General features: G+C 40.8%; 1 protein-coding gene across 1 annotated transcript in view; it reads right to left on the bottom strand.

Moving 5' to 3' along the window:
- Positions 1–22773, bottom strand: part of LOC146495631 (interferon-inducible GTPase 5-like) — a 143388-nt gene that overhangs the window by 66567 nt on the left and 54048 nt on the right. The window lies entirely within an intron of this gene.

The raw sequence follows: 22773 nt of genomic DNA, 5'->3' as shown, positions 1-22773 counted from the left end.
CTGTATTTACTGAGATATTTGAATGCTAATCAATAAATCAATCAATAAAAAAAGATCTGAAATTTAACCTGGAGCCAAACCATGGAGAGTTTTAAAAACAAATAATAAAACCTTAAAATCAATTCAATATTTAACTGGCAGCCAATGTAGAGATGCGAGTATCGGAGTAATACTGTCTCTCTTTCTGGTACCCGTCAGGAGCCTTGCGGCTGCGTTTTGAACAAGTTGCAGCCAGGACAGGCTTGAGTGACAGATGCCTAAATAACTTCTTCTATAGCTCCTGATTTATACGTCTTTTCTTGTCATCAGTATCAATATGTCATGTGTTTCTTGTCTGCCTCCTTCATCCACGCCAAATTTCATGTTTTTCTTTTATCTTCCCAGTTTAGAATAGAATAGAATAAACCTTTATTATCACACAGATGAGAAATTTCGGTGTTACAGAGCTCTTACAGCAAGGGAAAATAAAATATGAAAGGAAGACACAGGGTGGTCCTATAAACATAAGCAACCGTAATTCGCATATACAGGTATATACAGGTAACAATTTACAGAATATGTATAGAAAAATAGAAAAAAACTGTACAGAGATATGTATAAAATATACAGTAATCAAACAAGCTGGTGAGTAAGATGACCAAAAGGATGTTAAGCTGCATCATAGAGTCTGACAGCTGCTGTAAGAATGACCTGTGGTAGCGCTCCTTCCTACACTGTGGGTGTAAAAGTCCACTGCTGAACTAGCTGCTCAGTGCTCGTACAGTCTCATGCAGGGGGTGTCCAACCTGCTCGATGGACTTCAGCGGACAGTCAGGACAGAGCTGGCCCTCCTGACCAGGTTGTTGTTTAGGTTATGTTTCTTCTCATTTTTTGCTTGCCTTGTGCATTGCTATATATTTCTACATCACCTATATTAAACGACTCGTTTTTTGCTAATTCAAGTTTTGTTCCATGTTCCTTTGTATCTGCATTTCAGTCCACTATTCACAATACATACAGTCTTCTTCTGCATGCTGTGACACCAAACCTACTGCAAATGCGTCACATAATTGTATCTTAATGGTTCCCTTATCATCAGTAAGCAGGTCTAATGTAGCTCTAAATGTTCATTTAGGCAAACAAAGCAAAACCAAATTTTATGATTATGGCCTTGATTAGATATATAACAGTTTCCCTGGACTCAGCCTTTTCTTTATCAACTTGTCAATAAAGATAACTCCTTTCCATTGATATCATATTCTAATTCCATATAAACTTTGACATGTCTGAGCCACAAAAACTGCTCTATGATTCATTCCGGGACAACATGTGCCCACACTAATTGTGGAGTTACGCAAGCTCTTGCTAATGGTGAGAGTCAGCAAGGGGCCATCGTACAGCGGGCAGACTCTGCAGTCTCCACTGATGTTGCCTCACCAACCCTCTGTGTCAAAGCAACAGACATGTAGAAATAACTGTTATAAACTCGGTCCGGTAGATAAAGCAAACCTGTTGCAAGACTAAATCTGTGAGAGACAAATGAAAAGAAAGACTACTTGTTCATTGTGTTGTGTATGATTCTCTTGTTCACTGTAATAAGTGTGGCTGCCTGTTTAGAGAATGGGGAGAATTTAGCCATAGACCAAGTTTGTTGAGTTTGTAAACTGGAGAGTTTTGAATTGTGAATAAGCTTAATGTTCTTATGGTCTTATAAGCGCACAGATTCATGTTGCAAGTTTGAGCTAATTAATAACAGTACGTTAATCTGTGTGCTGCCTGTCATCATTTCACCACTTGCAGTAGAAATAACTAAAGAGTTCCTCATGAAGGTGATGAGCCAACACTTTTATTTCAAGAACAGCTGCAATTAAAAGTACCTTTGAAAGCATGCAAAGCCAGTCTAATTGGAATAGACTATCAAGACTATCAATCTGTAGACTGTTTATGGCATTTCTCTCTTGTCTTATCTTTTCTAATCTACAGAAATATGCTGTACTTTTTTCGCCATCCTCGACACATAGTTAACATTGGAACTAAGGAATGACATAAAAAGGAAGTGAGAAAGCAAAATAAAAAGAGGTTGACTGTACTTCAAGTACCCAGATAAAAGTAGAACTCTATAAAATTGGGAGCACTTAATCCCTTAAAACTGAATTCACAAAGTGCAAACGACCTCTATGAAAAATCCTTACAGTAACGTACCAAATAGGTAATATAAACAGTAAGTATTGAACCTGCCTATTTAAAACTTTTGGCATTCTTAAAGAACGTGACCTAAATAGAATTGTAAGCAAAACGCATTGTACTCAAAGAGTAATATGCTGACTGGTTATTTTGAATAGTTCGACAGTCACCCAGGGAACACCCGAACTCCGTTGATGTAACCGGCATGCCCTCGGTAGTAGACGTTCTTCCCTTCAGCTCTGGCTCGCTCCATTTTGGGCCAAACTGCAGCTCTTGCTTCTCGGTCTAGTTTGCAGAAATCTTGCTTGAAGTTGACGCCTAGCTCCTTGCACACCTGGGAATCCTTAGTCAGTTTCCAGAAAGCGTCTCGGTAGTGCCTCATGGTGAACTGAACTATTATTTGTCGATGTCTACCCGCTTCTTTTTTCCATAGACGATGGACGGTGTCCATTTTATTTATATAGCGCCAAATCACAACAAATGTCGCCTCAAGGCGCTTCATAGATACAGAGAAAAGCCCAACAATCATATGACCCCCTATGAGCAAGCACTTTGGCGACAGTGGGAAGGAAAAACTCCCTTTTAACAGGAAGAAACCTCCGGCAGAACCAGGCTCAGGGAGGGGCGGGGCCATCTGCTGCGACCGGTTGGGGTGAGAGAAGGAAGACAGGATAAAGACATGCTGTGGAAGAGAGACAGAGATTAATAACAGATATGATTCAATACAGAGAGGTCTGTTAATACATAGTGAGTGAGAAAGGTGACTGGAAAGGAAAAACTCAATGCATCATGGGAATCCCCCGGCAGCCTACATCTATTGCAGCATAACTAAGGGAGGATTCAGGGTCACCTGGTCCAGCCCTAACTATATGCTTTAGCAAAAAGGAAAGTTTTAAGCCTAATCTTAAAAGTAGAGATAGTGTCTGTCTCTTGAATCCAAACTGGAAGCTGGTTCCACAGAAGAGGGGCCTGAAAACTGAAGGCTCTGCCTCCCATTCTACTTTTAAATACTCTAGGAACAACAAGTAGGCCTGCAGAGCGAGAGCGAAGTGCTCTAATAGGGTGATATGGTACTACAAGGTCATTAAGATAAGATGGGGCCTGATTATTTAAGACCTTGTATGTGAGGAGCAGGATTTTGAATTCAATTCTGGATTTAACAGGAAGCCAATGAAGGGAAGCCAAAACAGGAGAAATATGCTCTCTCTTTCCAGTCCCTGTCAGTACTCTTGCTGCAGCATTTTGGATTAACTGAAGGCTTTTCAGTGAGTTTTTAGGACTTCCTGATAATAATGAATTACAGTCGTCCAGCCTGGAAGTAATAAATGCATGAACTAGTTTTTCAGCGTCACCCTGAGACAGGATATTTCTAATTTTAGAGATGTTGCGCAAATGGAAGAACGCAGTCTTACATATTTGTTTAATATGTGCGTTGAAGGACATGTCCTGGTCAAAAATGACTCCAAGGTTCCTCACAGTGTTACTGGAGGCCAAGGTAATGCCATCCAGAGTAAGAATCTGGTTAGATACCAAATTTCTAAGCTTTTCAGCGCCGAGTACAATGACCTCAGTTTGATCTGAATTAAGAAGCAGAAAGTTAGCGGCCATCCAAGTCTTTATGTCTTTAAGACATTCCTGCAGTTTAACTAATTGGTGTGTGTTATCTGGCTTCATGGACAGATAGAGCTGGGTGTCATCTGCATAGCAGTGTAAATGTATGCTATGTCTTCTAATGATGCTGCCTAAGGGAAGCATGTATAATGTAAACAGAATTGGTCCTAGCACTGAACCCTGTGGAACTCCATAATTAACCTCAGTGTGTGAAGAGGACTCTCCATTTACATGCACAAATTGGAGTCTATTAGATAGATATGATACAAACCACTGCAGTGCAATACCTGTAATACCTACAGCATGTTCTAATCGCTCTAATAGGATATTATGGTCGACAGTATCGAATGCTGCACTAAGGTCAAGAAGGACAAGCACAGAGATGAGTCCACTGTCAGAGGCCATAAGAAGATCATTTGTAACCTTCACTAAAGCTGTTTCTGTGCTGTGATGAGCTCTGAAACCTGACTGAAACTCTTCAAATAAACCATTCCTCTGCAGATGATCTGTTAGCTGTTTGACAACTACTCTTTCAAGGATGTTTGATATGAAAGGAAGGTTGGAGATTGGCCTATAATTAGCTAAGACTGCTGGGTCTAGAGATGGCTTTTTGAGTAAAGGTTTAACTGCAGCCACCTTGAAGGCCTGTGGTACATAGCCGATTATTAGAGATAGGTTGATCATATATAAGATCGAAGAATTAATCAATGGCAGGACTTCTTTGAGCAGTTTTGTAGGAATGGGGTCTAAAAGACACGTTGATGGTTTGGAGGAAGTAATTATTGAAGTTAACTCAGAAAGATCGATTGGAAAAAAAGAGTCTAACTTAACATCAATGGTACTAAGAGTAGCTGTAGATAATATTACATCTGTGGGATGATTATTGGTAATTTTTTCTCTAATGATAAAAATTTTATTTGTGAAGAAGTTCATGAAGTCATCACTAGTTAACGTTAAAGGGATGGTTGGCTCAAAAGAGCTCTGACTGTTTGTCAGCCTGGCTACAGTGCTGAAGAGAAACCTGGGGTTGTTCTTATTTTCTTCAATCAGTGATGAGTAGTAAGCTGTTCTGGCTTTGCGGAGGGCTTTCTTATAAAGCAACAAACTATTTCTCCAGGCTAAATGATGATCCTCTAAATTTGTGACACGCCATTTCCTCTCCAGATTACGAGTCATCTGCTTTAGGGTACGTGTTTGAGAATTATACCACGGGGTCAGGTACTTCTGATTAGAGACCTTAGTTTTCACTGGAGCTACAGTATCCAGAGTCGTACGTAGTGAGGAGGTGAAATTATTAACAAGATAATCGACCTCTGTTGGGGTAGCGTTCAGATAGCTGCTCTGCTCTGTGTTGGTACAGGGCATTGACGATGATAACAGTGGCTGGATTATATTCTTAAACTTAGTTACAGCGCTTTCAGAAAGACATCTACTTTGATAAAGTCCACTCTCCACTGCTGCGTAATCAATTATTGTAAATGTAAATGTTATCAAGAAATGATCAGACAGGAGAGGGTTTTCAGGAAACACTGTTAAATGTTCAGTTTCTATGCCATATGTTAAAACAAGATCTAGAGTGTGATTAAAGTGGTGGGTGGGTTCTTTTACATTTTGAGAGAAACCAATTGAGTCTAACAACAGATTAAATGCCATGTTGAGGCTGTCATTTTTAGCATCTACATGGATGTTAAAATCACCCACAATAATTATTTTATCTGAGCTCAGAACTAAATCAGATATAAAGTCTGAGAAATCAGACAGAAACTCTGTGTAAGGCCCAGGTGGACGATAGATGACAACAAGTAAGACTGGTTTCTGAGTTTCACAGCTGGGGTGGACGAGGCTAAGCATCAGGCTTTCAAATGAATTAAAAGTCTGTCTTGGTCTTTCATTAATTAATAGACTGGTGTGAAAAATTGCTGCCACACCGCCCCCTCGACCTGTGCTTCGAGATTTCTGGTAGTTAGAATGACTCGGGGGTGTTGATTCATTTAAACTAACATAATCATCCTGCTGCAACCAGGTTTCTGTAAGGCAGAGTAAATCAATTTGTTGATCAATTATTAAGTCATGTACTAACAGAGACTTGGAGGAGAGAGACCTAATATTTAATAATCCACATTTCATCGTTTTACTCTTTGGTTCAGATGTGGATACTGTATTGTTCTTTCTTTGTGATTGTTTAAGTTGTTTGTTGCTGGTTTTTAGTTTGTTTTTTGTCTTTTTGGAAGCAGACACAGTCTCTATGGAGATGGGTTTTTGGGGGGGTAGCAGGAGGAGAGAAGCTGCAGAGAGGCTGCAACTCTGCTTCCTGGTCCCAACTCTGGATAGTCATGTTTTGAGGGGTTTAATAAACTGTTGACTGCACCAACCAAACGTCATCAATCAGGTTTGCCCTTCTCAACACTCGCTCAATCACAAACAAATCGTTTATTTTAAACTATCTTTTTATGAAGGAATCTCTCAACTTCATGTGTTTAACTGAGACGTGGAAACAAAACATGGATTATATACATCTGAAGGAAATTTGTTCGACTGGCTGCTCCGTCATCGGAACTCCACGTCTTTCGGGGCGTGGCGGAGGTCTCGCTGTTGTGCACCAGGACAGATTCACATGCAGACTGATGAACTCGGATTCCTTCACTTCTGTCACGGTCTGTGGGGCAGACCGTGGGGATGAGGGGAATGAGGACCCAAGATGCAGGACTTTGTGATGAAGGCAGTGCGTTTATTTACAGTGGTGTAAATAGTTCACAGAATAAACCCCGTGTTTTCCCCTTGACTTCCGTGTCGTGTCTTCACCCACAAGTTCGTGCTCCGTGCTCTTCGCTCCTGTGTGTCCCCGCACCCCGTGCTCGCTGCTCTTGTCCTCCCTGCTCCTTCCTGGAGAAAAATAACAAAGAAGCAACTTGTCAGGACACTCGACTACCGCGGGCATGCACTCACTGGACTTGGTACTAATAACACTAACGTGGAGTCTAACTCAATAATCCAGCGTCGGTGGAAGCTCCATCACTCTTCTAAATAGCTCCACCGACGAGCCCAGATGAGGAGCAGGTGTGCGGCAAGGACTTCGGGTGTGGCCAGCCCTCAAGTCAGGCCACGCCCCCAGGGCTGAAGGTGCCTGTAACTTGGCCCCAGAAGACAGGCAACACAGCCACCTGCCTACATACAGATGTGCACAGGGGCAGTGCAGACAACACACCAAATAATAATGATAACGTTAATAACAACAACAATAATAATAACAACAATCCTAGTCCCCACTGCCCACGGACCCCGAGTCCCCAGAGCCGGGTCCGTGACAACTTCATTCGAGCTGCAAATGATCAAGGTCGGCTCTTTGCAAACCTTTTATTGTATTTTAATCTACCGACCTCCTGGCCCTGCCGGAGTCTTTTTAACTGAATTTAACGACCTCCTATCATCCATTATTAAATTAGAGAAGGTGGTAATGTTGGGAGATTTTAACCTTCATATCAATATGGCTGCTGACTTCATGACTATCACAGAGTCTTTTAATTTTATGCAGCATGTTTCTGGCCCTACACATGTAAAGGGTCACACATTGGACCTTGTTTTCTCCTTGGGTTTAATTATAAATGACATTCGTGTGGAAGATGTCCATGTGAGTGACCATAGCTGCATATATTTTAACTTGTCGTTTTATTTGGAGCCTCCGGCTCCCAAAATAATGATTGAAAGGCGAATTATAAACCAGAACGCTACCAAAAGGTTCTCTGCCATGTTCGACGCTGAAATGACTTACAATGACTTTGACTTCCTTGTCTCATCCTTTAATAATCAGTGTAATTCTAGTTTAGTGGCACCTCTGAAAAAAAGTACTGTGCTATGTTTGAAATCTCATCCTTGGTTAAATGAAAACATTCGTAATTTCAGGAGATACTGTCGCAAGCTAGAACGTTTGTGGAAGGCTTCCAAGCTTGAGGTTTATAAGTTACACCTTAAAGAATCAACATCAACGGTTTTGCCGTGTGGGGTACCTCAGGGATCTGTCCTGGGTCCAATTCCTCTTGCTAAATGACATGTGGAAAAATGCTAGAGCAGAGTATTTTTCACACCTCATAGCTTCAAAACTGAAAGACCCTAAAATCTTGTTTAAAACAATCAAGAGTATTGTTTCTCCCGATGCTCCTAGTGCACCAGTTCACTCAACGTCCGAATGCAATGAGTTTATGAACTTTTTCACAAATAAGGTCACTGCCATCAGGTCAAATATCTCTCCATCATCTTCTCAATATCAAACTTACAATTTGCTCAGCTCTGATACTTGGTCCTCTTTTACTCCTGTGACATCAGAGTCCTGCTTTGTCATATAAAACAGACTTCAAGCCCCCTTGATGTCCTTCCATCTTCATTTTTCATTATTGTGTTTGACTCTATTGGTCCCTGTATTATGGAAATGATAAATACTTCTCTTCACACTGGCTCAGTCCCCAGCTTCTTTAAACAAGCTGTTGTTGAGCCAATATTAAAGAAGCCCCAGCTGGATCCATCTCTTCCTAACAGTTATAGGCCAATATCCAAATTGCCTTTTATATCGAAAATTTTAGAAAACGTAGTACTAGAACAACTTAACTATTTCCTGGATAAAAATGCTGTTATGGACACTTTCCAGTCTAGTTTTCGTAAATTGCATCCCACTGAAACGGCCTTACTTAGAGTATCCAGTGATATCTTGATGGCAGCAGACTCTGGAGAGGACACAGTGCTGGTCCTGTTGGATCTCAGCTCTGCCTTTGACACTGTAGATCACAGCATCATGATAAACAGACTCAAGAACTTGTTTGGGATTACTGCTGTTGTTTTAAAATGGTTTGTATCATATCTGAGAGATCTTTTACTGTTTGCATGAATCATGTCACATCAGAATCAACAGTTTTGCCGTGTGGGATACCTCAGGGATCTGTCCTGGGTCCAATTCTCTTTTTACTTTATGTATTTCCCCTAGGCCAAATTATTAAGTGCTATAAATATATCTTCTATCATCTCTATGCTGATGACATCCAACTATACTGTTCCTTCAGGATTTCTGAGTTGTATAAATTGTCTAATTTAAGTCATTGCCTGACAGAAATCAACAAATGGTTAAATGACAATTTTCTCCAACTAAACTCTGATAAAACAGAAACTCTAATTATTGCTCCAGACCACATGGTCTCAAAAATTAGGCAGCATATCAGCTTCTTAGACCCTTACGTTAAATCGAGCCTCAGAAACCTTGGTGTCATGTTTGACAGCTCGACTGAATATTTCTAAACTCAGACTAATGGTGTCAAAGCCTGAACTTGAGATGATTATTCATGCTTTTATTTCTTCTCGTTTAGACTACTGTAACAGCCTTTTTACTTGTTTTAACAAATCAGCCTTAAATTGTCTTCAGACTGTGAACGAGAGAACGCACAAAACAAGACGGAAAGGCCGGAAACACAAAGAGCACATGAAGTCAGTGGATGATGGTGGAGCAGTAGAACAAATCCAGGAAAGAAAAAGCACCATTAGATTACATTACACTCCATCATCATTAGTTTACATTAGATTCAGTAGATTCAGACTTTAAGAAATGAACAACATCAGACTCTAATCAACAGAAGACTCGTTAGAAGTCAGTTCAAAAGCAGAGATCCCTGCATCATTAAACCAGTTCTCAGGAGCAGAAACAAAAAACAAACCGTCAGCGTGGGTTCGTACATGTTAGCATTTCACAGTGGATGATAAAAGAAAGACGGACATACTGAGTCCCAAGGAGATTTGTGCCATAATGGTCACGATGGAAAGTAGCTTGCATAAACCATCAGCACACTTAATAAAATAGACAGTAATCAATCTGATGAAAGTATGTGCTTGTTGATCAGCCATAAAATAAGTTGATGCATGTTGTATCCTGTCAATAACACCTCCACTCACACACAGAATGAACTCCACGAGTTATTCATTAGTATTATTCTCATTACCTGCTGTAAAGCTGTTAAAACAGGTCCCAAACCTACTGCAAATGCGTCACATAATGAAACACTTTCATTCTCACTGTTCTGACTCTGCTATGAAATATTATTTCAGTCTTCTTTTGCACTTCAGGAACAATGCAGAGCTCATTTTTTATTTTCACAATTTAATGAAATGACACATTTAGGCAAACAAAGCAAAACCAAATTTTATGATTATGGCCTTGATTAGATATATAACAGTTTCCCTGGACTCAGCCTTTTCTTTATCAACTTGTCAATAAAGATAACTTTTATAATGACTGACTCCTTTCCATTGATATCATATCTATCATATCCCATATAAACTTTGACATGTCTGAGCCACAAAAACTGCTCTATGATTCATTCCAGGACAACATGTGCCCACACTAATTGGAGTTACGCATGAGTGTTCTCATCAGGTTCTCAACAGACACAGGAACTGGTCCCTGTGTCTGTTCGGCTGACTCAGCATGGCTACAAGTGTTTTTGTTTATTTTGTCCCTTCTTGCTCCCTGTGCTCTACCAGGGTGGAGTTCATTGTGGCTGTGTCCCAATTCAGAGGGCCTTTCTCAATATGCGTACTTGTGCGTACTTGCGTTCTCGTGTACTCGTGATACGTCATCAGTCGGAGACCAAGTACTGTTCCAATTCGAAGTACGCATCAAGCCGAGAACGCGAAAAAGTCCCGGATGTGTTCTCGCTCCGCCCGTTTTATCGAGCATGCATCGGTGGTGACTTGTGTGGACTTGGTACAGCTAAATATCACAGAATGCATTTCGTCCAAAGCTCAAACGTGGCAATGGCGGACGAGCGGGTCTAAAAACTTTTAAATATTCCTCTTTCTGGGTCACAAAATAAACTTTTAAGTTCTTTTCAAGTGAGAATGTAGCTGTGTAAACTTCAAATATCTGCTCGATTTATCAGGATATCATATATTTCCAAACGAGGTCCGACATTTTCGGAGACGTCTGTGACCCGCCAGCTCCATAGCAGACAGCGAGGTCGAGATTATTACAGCTGGCGAGAACAGCCGACTCCCGGCAGATCGTTTTCAACCCCCCCGCGGTCTTTTCGCTACTCAGGTTAAACAAACCAGCAGCTGTCTATTGTACTGAGTGTCCACTAAAATAAAAAGAAAAGCGTTCTAACATCTCACCTGCTTGTTTTTATTAAGGTATGTACATGTATGTACATGTACACTATTTTTATTAATAGAGATTTCACTACTGAGGTTAAACCTGATATATAAGTCACTTAGATCACTTCTAAATGCTAATGTTTGGTTTATTTCAGTATATACACATATATACATACATATATATATATACATATATATACATATATATATATATATATATATATATATATATATATATATATATACATATATATACACATATATATATATACATATATACATATATATACATATATATATATATATACATATACATATATATATATACATATACATATACATATATATATATATATATATATACATATACATATATATATATATATATATATATACATATATGTGTGTATATATATGTGTGTATATATATATATATATATATATATTAGGGGTGCAACGATACTCGTATCGATATCGAACCGTTCGATACAGTGCTTTCGGTTCGGTACGCATATGTATCGAACGATACAACATTTTTAATTTATTTTATCAACTTTCCTTCTGACGATGCTGTCTGTGTTGAGCGCTCAGTGGATCTGCGCTCGACAGTGCAGCCTAGGCGGAGTAGTCGAACACAGATTCACTGAGCGCAGGGCAAGCTAGCGAGACAGAAGCTAGGCTAGTTGCAACATGGCAAATTGAACCTCCCCCACCCTCATTCAGATCTGGCGTTTGGAACTATTTTGGTTTTCATGTGATGTATGACCCTGAAGGTAAGCGCGTCATGGACAAAAGTAAAACAGTATGTTGGATGTGCCAGCAATGCTCAATTGGTGGGAACTAGTGTGTTAGCGCAGTTAGCTCGTTAATGTGTTGACGTCTTCCAGCCCCACTCATGAGGTGATCCGCGGTAGCTCGTTAACGGAGATTTGCCGTGTTGTGACGTTAATGTCATTTCAGATTAACGCTGACAGCACTAGTGGGAACACAACCAATATGACTGCACATTTACTCCGACATCATCCTAGTGCAAAGACAAGTGGAAGCAGACAAAAACAAGCAGGCATGCTACAAACTTTACCCGAGTCATTTAGACAGCCGTTAGCACATGATTCTCCTTATGGGGACCTGATATGTTTAATATGCTGCTGAGAATATAGCCCAGGAGAAGCGTATAGTATAGCTTTTATTTTGGAAAGAGACATTTCTCCATAATAAACTCTCTTTTCCAAAGATGAGTGATTCCTCAATCAGATACAGGGCTCGCAAAATCGCTAGCCCGACGTCCTGGGGCTTTTTTCCAGTCGGGCTACCAAAATCTATCTCTGCCCTGCCCGTCGGCCTATCGTAGGAAGGAAAACTATATGTCAATGCTTTTGCATTCTTTCGGAAATGTAGCTGGGTAATTATGTCATTGGCATCGGCCACTGTCAATATGTGACATACTGAAATTGCGTTTGAATTTGCGCTTGTTTTTTGCTTTCACTTTGCAATCGCGTGAACTGTGTATAGAAAGCGATAGTACTGATTGGTGAGTGATGATAATTTGCGCACCAATTCCTCTGACATCGTCTTATCAATCGTTAGCTTACTATGCAAACATGACAAGTGAAATCTCCCGCAGCTTAAACATGTGAGAGGTTGATCGCGCAGAGAATCGCTGAGCGTTATGTGAGTGCGTGTGTAAAAGCAGCAGGATATATATTTTAGTTCTGCTGAGCCAAATAAGACAGGTCAGGGTGAAGAAGTGACAGCCAAAGAAAAGCTAACCACAAAACGGAAAGGTTATGACAAATCAGACTATAAGGAAAAAAGAAAGTGCAGCTTTATGGTTTCATGGACAAAAGAATTTCTGTGGCTGCAATATGACGAGCTAAATAACCAGGGCTGCACATAAGTGGTCCGCAGGTGCGCATTCGCTGTCAAAATAAAAACCGGCACAAGATAAGAAGTTGCAACGCGTGTTTGCATACATAAGATTTTCAGGAGGAGGACAGACATTTGTTTAGAACTCTTAAAGATGTCGAAGAAGCTCCTTTAAGCAATTACTGTGATGTTCCTCCACCTCCAAAGAAATGTCAGAAGGAGTCCGAACCACAAAAGAAGCGCGTATTCTCGGAAAAGTGGTTGCAGGAGGTGAGCTGGCTTCAAACAAATGATGAACGCACAGAGATGTGGTGCAGAATGTGCCGTGAAAATTTAATAAATGACAAATTAATAAAAAGGCATGAACATTTTTTTTGTATCGAAAAAATATCGAACCGTGACACCAAAGTATCGAACCGAACCGAACCGTGAATTTTGTGTATCGTTGCACCCCTAATATATATATATATATATATATATATATACACTATATATATACACATATACATATATATATATATACACACACATATATACACACATATACATATATATACATATATATATACAGTGGGGCAAAAAAGTATTTAGTCAGCCACCGATTGTGCAAGTTCCCCCACTTAAAATGATGACAGAGGTCAGTAATTTGCACCAGAGGTACACTTCAACTGTGAGAGACAGAATGTGAAAAACACGGACTTTCAACTCCCGCCACAGATTTTCTATGGGGTTGAGGTCTGGAGACTGGCTAGGCCACTCCAGGACTTTCAAATGCTTCTTACGGAGCCACTCCTTTGTTGCCCGGGCGGTGTGTTTTGGATCATTGTCATGTTGGAAGACCCAGCCTCGTTTCATCTTCAAAGTTCTCACTGATGGAAGGAGGTTTTGGCTCAAAATCTCACGATACTTGGCCCCATTCATTCTGTCCTTAACACGGATCAGTCGTCCTGTCCCCTTGGCAGAAAAACAGCCCCATAGCATGATGTTTCCACCCCCATGCTTCACAGTAGGTATGGTGTTCTTGGGATGCAACTCAGTATTCTTCTTCCTCCAAACACGACGAGTTGAGTTTATACCAAAAAGTTCTACTTTGGTTTCATCTGACCACATGACATTCTCCCAATCCTCTGCTGTATCATCCATGTGCTCTCTGGCAAACTTCAGACGGGCCTGGACATGCACTGGCTTCAGCAGCGGAACACGTCTGGCACTGCGGGATTTGATTCCCTGCCGTTGTAGTGTGTTACTGATGGTGACCTTTGTTACTTTGGTCCCAGCTCTCTGCAGGTCATTCACCAGGTCCCCCCGTGTGGTTCTGGGATCTTTGCTCACCGTTCTCATGATCATTTTGACCCCACGGGATGAGATCTTGCGTGGAGCCCCAGATCGAGGGAGATTATCAGTGGTCTTGTATGTCTTCCATTTTCTGATGATTGCTCCCACAGTTGATTTTTTCACACCAAGCTGCTTGCCTATTGTAGATTCACTCTTCCCAGTCTGGTGCAGGTCTACAATTCTTTTCCTGGTGTCCTTCGAAAGCTCTTTGGTCTTGGCCATGGCGGAGTTTGGAGTCTGACTGGTTGAGGCTGTGGACAGGTGTCTTTTATACAGATGATGAGGTCAAACAGGTGCCATTCATACAGGTAACGAGTGGGGGACAGAAAAGCTTCTTACAGAAGACGTTACAGGTCTGTGAGAGCCAGGGATTTTCCTTGTTTGAGGTGACCAAATACTTATTTTCCACCCTGATTTACGAATAAATTCTTTACAAATCCTACCATGTGAATTCATGGATTTTTTTTTCACATTCTGTCTCTCACAGTTGAAGTGTACCTCTGGTGCAAATTACTGACCTCTGTCATCATTTTAAGTGGGGGAACTTGCACAATCGGTGGCTGACTAAATACTTTTTTGCCCCACTGTATATAGTGTGTAACTGTTAATATAGAGTGTTATTAAATTTATTGCTAATGCAGTCATATGGCACATTGACTTCTGAGGAAATTTTAGACTCGTTTAGCACTCGTCATCAAAAAGGTTGCCTACTCCTGCTGTAGAGGGTCGTTCTTGTGTTTCTGTGTCATTAATGCAGCAGATTTCATTCTGCTGAAAGCTCTTCACCTGTTCTCAGCCAACTTTGAACCTGACTTCCCTTGTTGCCTCTTTTATTGACAACAGCAGTTATAAAAACATCTCGTTAGTTATGTGACAGTTAAGGCACGCGTACGTGAGCAAGTGAGTGTGTGTGTGTGTGTGTGACATTTGCTATCACACCACATATGGCGTGACCTTTCAATGAACCAACAAAGCAGAAGTGAGCGGTATACCTGAACTTATAAAACGGGAACTTGTGGATTCTTATGTGCAATGGAAAATTACAGCAAATAAACTACTCCCCACATCTTATGCATGCAAGAGAAACTAAAACCTAATATGGAAAAAACATTTTATCAGCAACACATGCAAGCAATGGTTCTGTGACTTTCCATCAATCTTTATGGTTTGATGGGAAATTGGTTAAATGATTGCTCAGCTTATGTCTGGATGACAGCAGATAATTCTGATGAAAAGGAAACTGTAAGCACGTTGCAGCTGAGTCGAGGGTTAATAAAAATAAGAGCATGTGGTGTCCAGCAGGACTACGCGTGCCACAGACAGTCCATTTGGGACATCTGAAAGACTCATTGTGTAACTCAGGGTGTAAGCAGCAACTCCTATATAGTAGATATAAGAAAGTAATGTGCAGTAGTTAGTGCTTTTTTAACAGAGATTGCTGGGCTCGTATTCCTCATGCTCACATGGTTTTCTTTTGTCCAAAAACAGGTTAGTTTGGTGATCATGTAACTGTGTCCTGGACCTTTTCACTGGCTCGAGGATTTGGTTCCTAATGCTGGCTGGTCCAAATATTTAGGATGGGTCAAATGCCGAGTCTCCATATGGAAACAAAAGGATATTTTCCATGTTATATCTTAAATGTGTATAAATGGGATCTGTTGATGTCCAATAAAACTAATAAACAATAAATGTAAATCTGTTTTTTTAAACTTTGTAGACTCGTTTACCTGCTTTCAGTGAAAGCAAACAAAACAAAACAACAATGACAACGGCTTTAAAGAGATTATGAAAAAAATGCAATACATTTGTTTTTTGCTACATTAACAGCTCCTAACTTTTCCCATTTTTCCCACTCTGATTTCCTGCAGGACCCACACGGACTTTAATTCAGAGTGAAATCCAGTTCAGACACAACATTAACTGTGTTCAACCTTTCATGGTGCTGGAGGCCTTTCAATAAATATAAGAAGATGGTTAAAGTGAGAGATTACTATTCTGTCTTTTACATCGGTACAAAGGGAGGACTAAATGCCAAAAAAGAGAGATTTTTTTTTTTTTTAAATTAATAGTTCAAGTATCTCTGTGTTTAAGGAGAGAAGGCAATAACTGCAGCAGAGGCTCTAAAAAGAGACGGTCGCTTCACTGATGACCTGGGCTACTTAGAGCTGGTAAACATCAACGACAAACAAGTGATTTATGACAGATTCTTCTTTTTAAGAGCTTCTCAATCCTCTTCATCCAGACTCACCGCACTCAGTGAGTCTGGGTTCATCTGCTGTACATGGTGCAGTTTGTCAGTGAAGATATCACTGTGACCTGACTGAATGGTTACTGCCCCGTCATCCAAACTATGATAAGACTCTACATTGTACTCATGCAGCTGGCTGTAAAACCAGGCTTTAAGCATTCAGTGTTTACTGTAGCTGATACTAAAACTCTAATTACTCTTACTGTTCATCATTAACTGACTGCAACATCTTGGGATGTTTTTTACATCTGCTTTCTGCTTTAAAATTTAAAATTACATAACTGATGTCAACAGTTCGTGGGCATTACGAACAAACACAGAGGAGTATTTCCCAGCCTGGCAGTTCACAGACTCCAGGACCCTACAAAATTCAAACCTCACAAGTCACTTTGAGTTTCAAGTCTCTGCAGAATCCTGCTTGTAGTGCTCTGTGCACGCTCGTCTTTGGAGCAGAGACCATTTCTTAACCACTCACAGCTACAGGACACGTACAGGAATGTGTACGTGTCCTGTAGCAGAAGTGAGCGGTATAGCTGAAAGTATAAAAACAGAAACTTGTGGTTTCTTATGTGCAATAGAAAATTACAGCAAAGAAACTACTCCCCACATCTTATGCATGTGCAGTAGTTAGTGCTTTTTTTAAACCGAGATGCCTGGGCTCATATTCCTCATGCTTACACGGTTTTCTTTTGTCCAAAAACAGGTTAGTTTGGCGATCATGTAACTGTGTCCTTGACCTTGTTACTGGCTCGAGGAGTTGGTTCCTAATGCTGGCTGGTCCAAATATTTAGGATGGGTCAAATGCCCAGTCTCCATATGGAAACAAAACAATATTTTCCATGTTATATCTTAAATGTGTATAAATGAGATCTGTTGATGTCCAATAAAAGTCATAAACAATAAATGTAAATCTGTTTTACTTTTATTGCCAAAAATAACAAGGCAATTCACATCAACAACGTGACCCGAGACCAAATCTGCCGCATATAATGGTGAGCAGGGATGGGTACCGGTATCCGGTGCCATTATTATTATCCTGACATAAACGGTAGTAACCAGACCAAAAAGCAGCGCACATTTCGTGCTTTTTTTTTCCTGAGATGCCATACACTTTCGATTCCAGACAATCATTTTACCTTTGAAAGCATAGTAGGCGGGTGTCAGGGGTTGCTGAGTGGATGAGAAGGAGGACCCAAACGCTGGACTCACAGGTAGGTAGGTGTTTATTGCGATGGAGTGAACAAACAGAACAGAGGTAGGAAATGGCTGGCTGACTGACTGAACGCAGGCGGAAACGACAACATAACATCAATGACACAACAAGGGTTGAAGGGAAGAGAGGGCTTAAATACATGACTAACAATGACAACGATTGGAGACAGGTGAGTGAACAGCTGAACATAATGAACTAATGATAAATGGGAAGAGGACTGAACATAATGCACACAGACCAAGGCTAACACAATAAAACAGGAAGTGGAACAGGCAGTAGATAAACGGTGAACGTGAACTGAAAACACTGGGTCAACGACCCAGAAACCCTGACAGCGGGTCCAGGTACGTACGTTCTTTTAGAGCAGAGCTACAGATTAAAAATGCCCAAGGCGAAGCGGTCAAGGTATGGCTGTACTTCACAGCAAAAGATGCAAACTCAGCAGCTGCAACAAGTGCTTTAAGCTGATACTGTGATACTGTCAAAGGAGGTAACACCTCAAATCTGATGAAGCACCTGGAGACGCATAGCGTTTTTTTAAAAGCCGAGAAATGCGCCGTATTTGATAGCTTGCTGCGAGACCTCACACCGAGCACATCTACTGCGGGTGTGGTGCCTGTTATCGGACCAGAAGTCAGCAACATCCCCCAAAAACCTGAAGAGGAGAGTCCTGGCCCCTAGCCCTGCCAGTGTAGCAGAAATGATGAGGATGATGATGCAGCAGCAGCCGTTCTTCTCTGCGTGAGTAGCTTAATGTTGTTCGTGTGTAATTTACGTTGAGTAGGCTAACCACGTTATTACATTAATGCATGTAAGGTGAACTAGCAAACACCATCATAGCTACATGCAGCTGTCTTCTTGTTTGATGGCAGATACTCCCTTCACCCTGGACAAAAAGGCTAAAATGACCAAAGAAAAAGTGGAAAACAGTTAAACATGAGAGGTTTTTGGACAAAGTTTGTGTTTTTTCCATTGATTAAGCTGCTTCCAGCCAAGAGTGATACCATATATGCCCCATAGCTGCAGAAAAGACTAACATTGTTATCTTTTTACAAAAAAACAGCTGAACATGAGAGGTGTTTGGACCAATTTTGTGTTCTCCATTCTTTAAGCACCTGTTCGAGCACCGTTTAAGCACCGGCACCGTTTCAAAAGTACTGGTTTGGTATCGGATAAAACCTAAACGATACCCATGGTGAGGGTTATTCAAAAACTTAATTTAAAAGAAAAAAACATATATACACATACATACATACCAATACCTAAGCACAGATGTAACAATGTTAAGGCTTGAGTGTCCTTTCAAGATATTTTATAATTAGTCTCCATTTTTTCCTCAAAGGTTGGCACTTTTAGTTGTATTTGAGCTGTTATCCGTTCCATCGTATAGACATGTCTAGTTTTCAGAAGCCACTGGGCAACTGTGGGTGTTTCTGGTTTGAGCCAGTGAATTGTTATCATTTTTCTTGCAGTCATGAGGAGGAGATGCAGGAGAAAGTGCTGCTCATAGGAGAAACCATCAGGAAAGATATCCAACAAAAAGATCAGAGGATCCATTGGGAGGTTGACTGACAATATGTTTTGTATAATGTTCTTAACATCCATCCAGTACTGTTGTATGTAAACACAGTCCCAAAAAATATGCGTCTGGTCCCCCACAAGCCCACACCCTCTCCAACATTTATCACTGACACTACTTTTGGACAGAAAGGTTTTCAGTGGAATTTAACCTTCCAGTCAAATTCCTTCCACATTTGACTACCCATCCCTCTATGGCAGCCACAACAGACACTCTCCCATGTGACATCATCCAACATTATATTGAGTTCCATTTCCCATTGTTGTTTTATATGATAGGTATTATCAGACATGTCAATCAGCAGTTTCTGGTAGATCAAAGACACTGGGTTTTTCAATGTATCCGACTTTTCAAGCAGTTTTATAAAATGGTTTTCCAACCCGATTGGTTCTCTTCTAATATTGTCCCAGTCTTTATGCTTTGTAATGTAGTCCCTTAACTGTAAGTATCTATAATGGTCCCCTGGGGATAAAGCATATTTAGCCCTTAGCTGGGCAAAACTTCTTATTCTTTTCAAACAGCTGATTGACTGTAATCAATCCTTTCTTCAATTCAATTCAATTCAATTTTATTTATATAGCGCCAAATCACAACAAAAGTCGCCTCAAGGCGCTTCATAGATACAGAGAAAAACCCAACAATCATATGACCCCCTATGAAAAAGCACTTTGGCAACAGTGGGAAGGAAAATCTCCCTTTTAACAGGAAGAAACCTCCAACAGAACCAGGCTCAGGGAGGGGCGGGGCCATCTGCTGTGATTGGTTGGGGTGAGAGAAGGAAGACAGGATAAAGACATGCTGTGGAAGAGAGACAGAGGTTAATAACAGATATGATTCAATGCAGAGAGGTCTATTAACACATAGTGAGTGAGAAAGGTGACTGGAAAGGAAAAACTCAATGCATCATGGGAATCCCCGGGCAGCCTACATCTATTGCAGCATAACTAAGGGAGGATTCAGGGTCACCTGGTCCAGCCCTAACTATATGCTTTAGCAAAAAGGAAAGTTTGAAGCCTAATCTTGAAAAGTAGAGATAGTGTCTGTCTCCCTGAATCCAAACTGGAAGCTGGTTCCACAGAAGAGGGGCCTGAAAACTGAAGGCTCTGCCTCCCATTCTACTTTTAAATACTCTAGGAACAACAAGTAGGCCTGCAGAGCGAGAGCGAAGTGCTCTAATAGGGTGATATGGTACTACAAGGTCATTAAGATAAGATGGGGCCTGACTCTCTCAGGGTTACAGCACTCTGCTGTTTGGCTTTAGTGCTTCAGATCGAGTGAACGCTGTCGCGACTTGCTGCTGCTGCTGACCACTAACCCTGCTGCTACTTTCCTTTGCTTTTCCTGCCTTTTACTCTTGCTACCCCTTTGCTTCTGCTACTGCTATTGCTACTCATTGCTATCCTCTCCTGGAGTCCCGGTTCACCGTGTCCTGGTTGTTCCCTCCCACCGATTCCTATCCTATTCCTGTCTGTACGGCCCTCCGGTGTCTCCGTTCCTATCCGTGATGTGGCCTCCCAGGATCTACGTACTGTTTGTGTGGGTCTGGATCCTTGTGTCATCGATCTATTGACCTGGTACTGGACTCCTCCAATACACAGCCGATGAGCTCCTCTGACTCCACTTTTTTCTGGCTGCTAAACCATCGGCTTTTTTTCATCTCCACACAGATATCGTCTTCCTCTCTCGCCCACAGTACATTCATTGCAGCTCCCGTAGGAATTTTCATCAGGATAATTCTAAGCCAATTCAATCCTTCTGGTTCCCCGACCAGAAGGATTGAATTGGCAATCCGACTTTGGAATTCCTTACCCCCTGACCTCAGAAACATCACCTCATTCCCTCTTTTTATGTCCAACCTTAAAACCCACCTGTTTAAAATTGCCTATTCTATATAACTTATCCATGATCTTAAACTGTCTATCTGCTACTCTTATTAATGTGTATATTTCATGTTTTTAGACCTGTTTTATTTGCTGTACAGTGTCCTTGGGTGTTTGAAATGCGCTTTTAAGTAAATTGTATTGTTATTATTTAAGACCTTGTATGTGAGGAGCAGGATTTTGAATTCATTTTTCATTATCAATTCACTTTCAATTCAATTTGACGCAGCTAATTGAAGCTGGATATAACCACTGTAGATTGTTTCTCCAATTTGAAGGAGCTATCCAAGAGTACCCCAAGGTCTCTTACAATGTGGGAGTGGTAGCTAGCAAGGGGGGCAAGGGTATCAGTTAGTTGGTTCAGAGGGATATGGCTGTCAAAGATAACAAACTTCAGTTTTACTGTCATTCAAAGTAAGAGAGTTTTGAGATACCCAGGTTCTGACATCATGAAGGCAGTTAAACAATGTATGCAATGGATCAGCGACATTCAAACTCAAAGGAAAATACATTTGAATGTCATCGACATAGCAATGGAAATAAGTATCATATTTTTTTTGAAATACATTCAAGGGCAACATGTACAGAGAGATTTAAGTTTCCTCTTTGACTGCCCGTTTGGTTAGGTCAGTTTGAGTAATCAATATTGTTGTTGTCAACTTTGAGTAGAGTTCTGTTACTTTGACCTCTTTTACGGGCCCAAGATTTTGATTTTTTTTTTTGTATGATTTAACCAACCATGTTTGTGGGTTAAATAACAATAACATTTTTGGGGGACTTTAACCTGTACCTGACTTTCTTTCACTGCTCGGTCCATAACAGGTTTTCACACAAAATCTCACGATACATGTCCCTATTCATTCTTTCCTTTACATGGATCAGTCGTCCTGGTCCCTTTGCAGAAAAACAGCCCTGAAGCCCCAAATGTTTCCACCCACATGTTTCGAAGTAGGTATGGTTTTCTTTGGATGCAACACAGCACTCTTTCTCCTTCAATAATGACAAGTAGAGTTTTTACCAAGAAGTACTACTTTGGTTTCATCTGACCATGTGACATACTCCCAATCCTCTTCTGGATCATCCAAGTGCTCTCTAGCAAACTTCAGACAGGCCTGGACATGCATTGGCTTAAGCTGGGGGACACGTCTGGCACTGCAGGATTTGAGTCCCGGGCAGCTTAGCATGTTACTGATGGTGACCTTTGTTACTTTGGTCCCAGCTCTCTGCAGGTCATTCACCAGGTCCCCCCGTGTGGTTCTGAGATTTTTGTTCACTGTTCATTTTGACCCCACGGGCTGAGATCTTGCTTGGAGCCCCAGATCCAGAGAGAATATCAGTGGTCTTGTATGTCTTCCCAGCCTGGTGCAGGTCTAAAATTTGTTTCTGATATCATTTGACACCTCTTTGGTCTTAGCAGTAGTGGAGTTTGGAGTGTGACTGTTTGAGGTTGTGTACAGGTGTCTTTTGCACTGATAACGAGTTCAAACAGGTGCCATTAATACAGGTAACGAGTGGAGGGCAGAGGAGAAGTTACAGGTCTGTGAGAGCTTGTTTATAGGTAACCAAATACTTATTTTCCACCATAATTTGCAAATAAATTGTTTAAAAATCAAACTATGTGATTTTCTGGATTTTCTTTCTTATTTTGTCTCTCATAGTTCATACATATGATGAAAATTATAGGCCTCTCTTATCTTGTTAAGTAGGAGAACTAGAACTCGCAAAATTGGTGGCTGACTAAATACTTGTT

Source organism: Neolamprologus multifasciatus, chromosome 19, assembly GCF_963576455.1.
Source record: "Neolamprologus multifasciatus chromosome 19, fNeoMul1.2, whole genome shotgun sequence".
Lineage (NCBI taxonomy): Eukaryota > Metazoa > Chordata > Actinopteri > Cichliformes > Cichlidae > Neolamprologus > Neolamprologus multifasciatus.
This window is presented reverse-complemented; position numbering and strand designations above follow the sequence as displayed.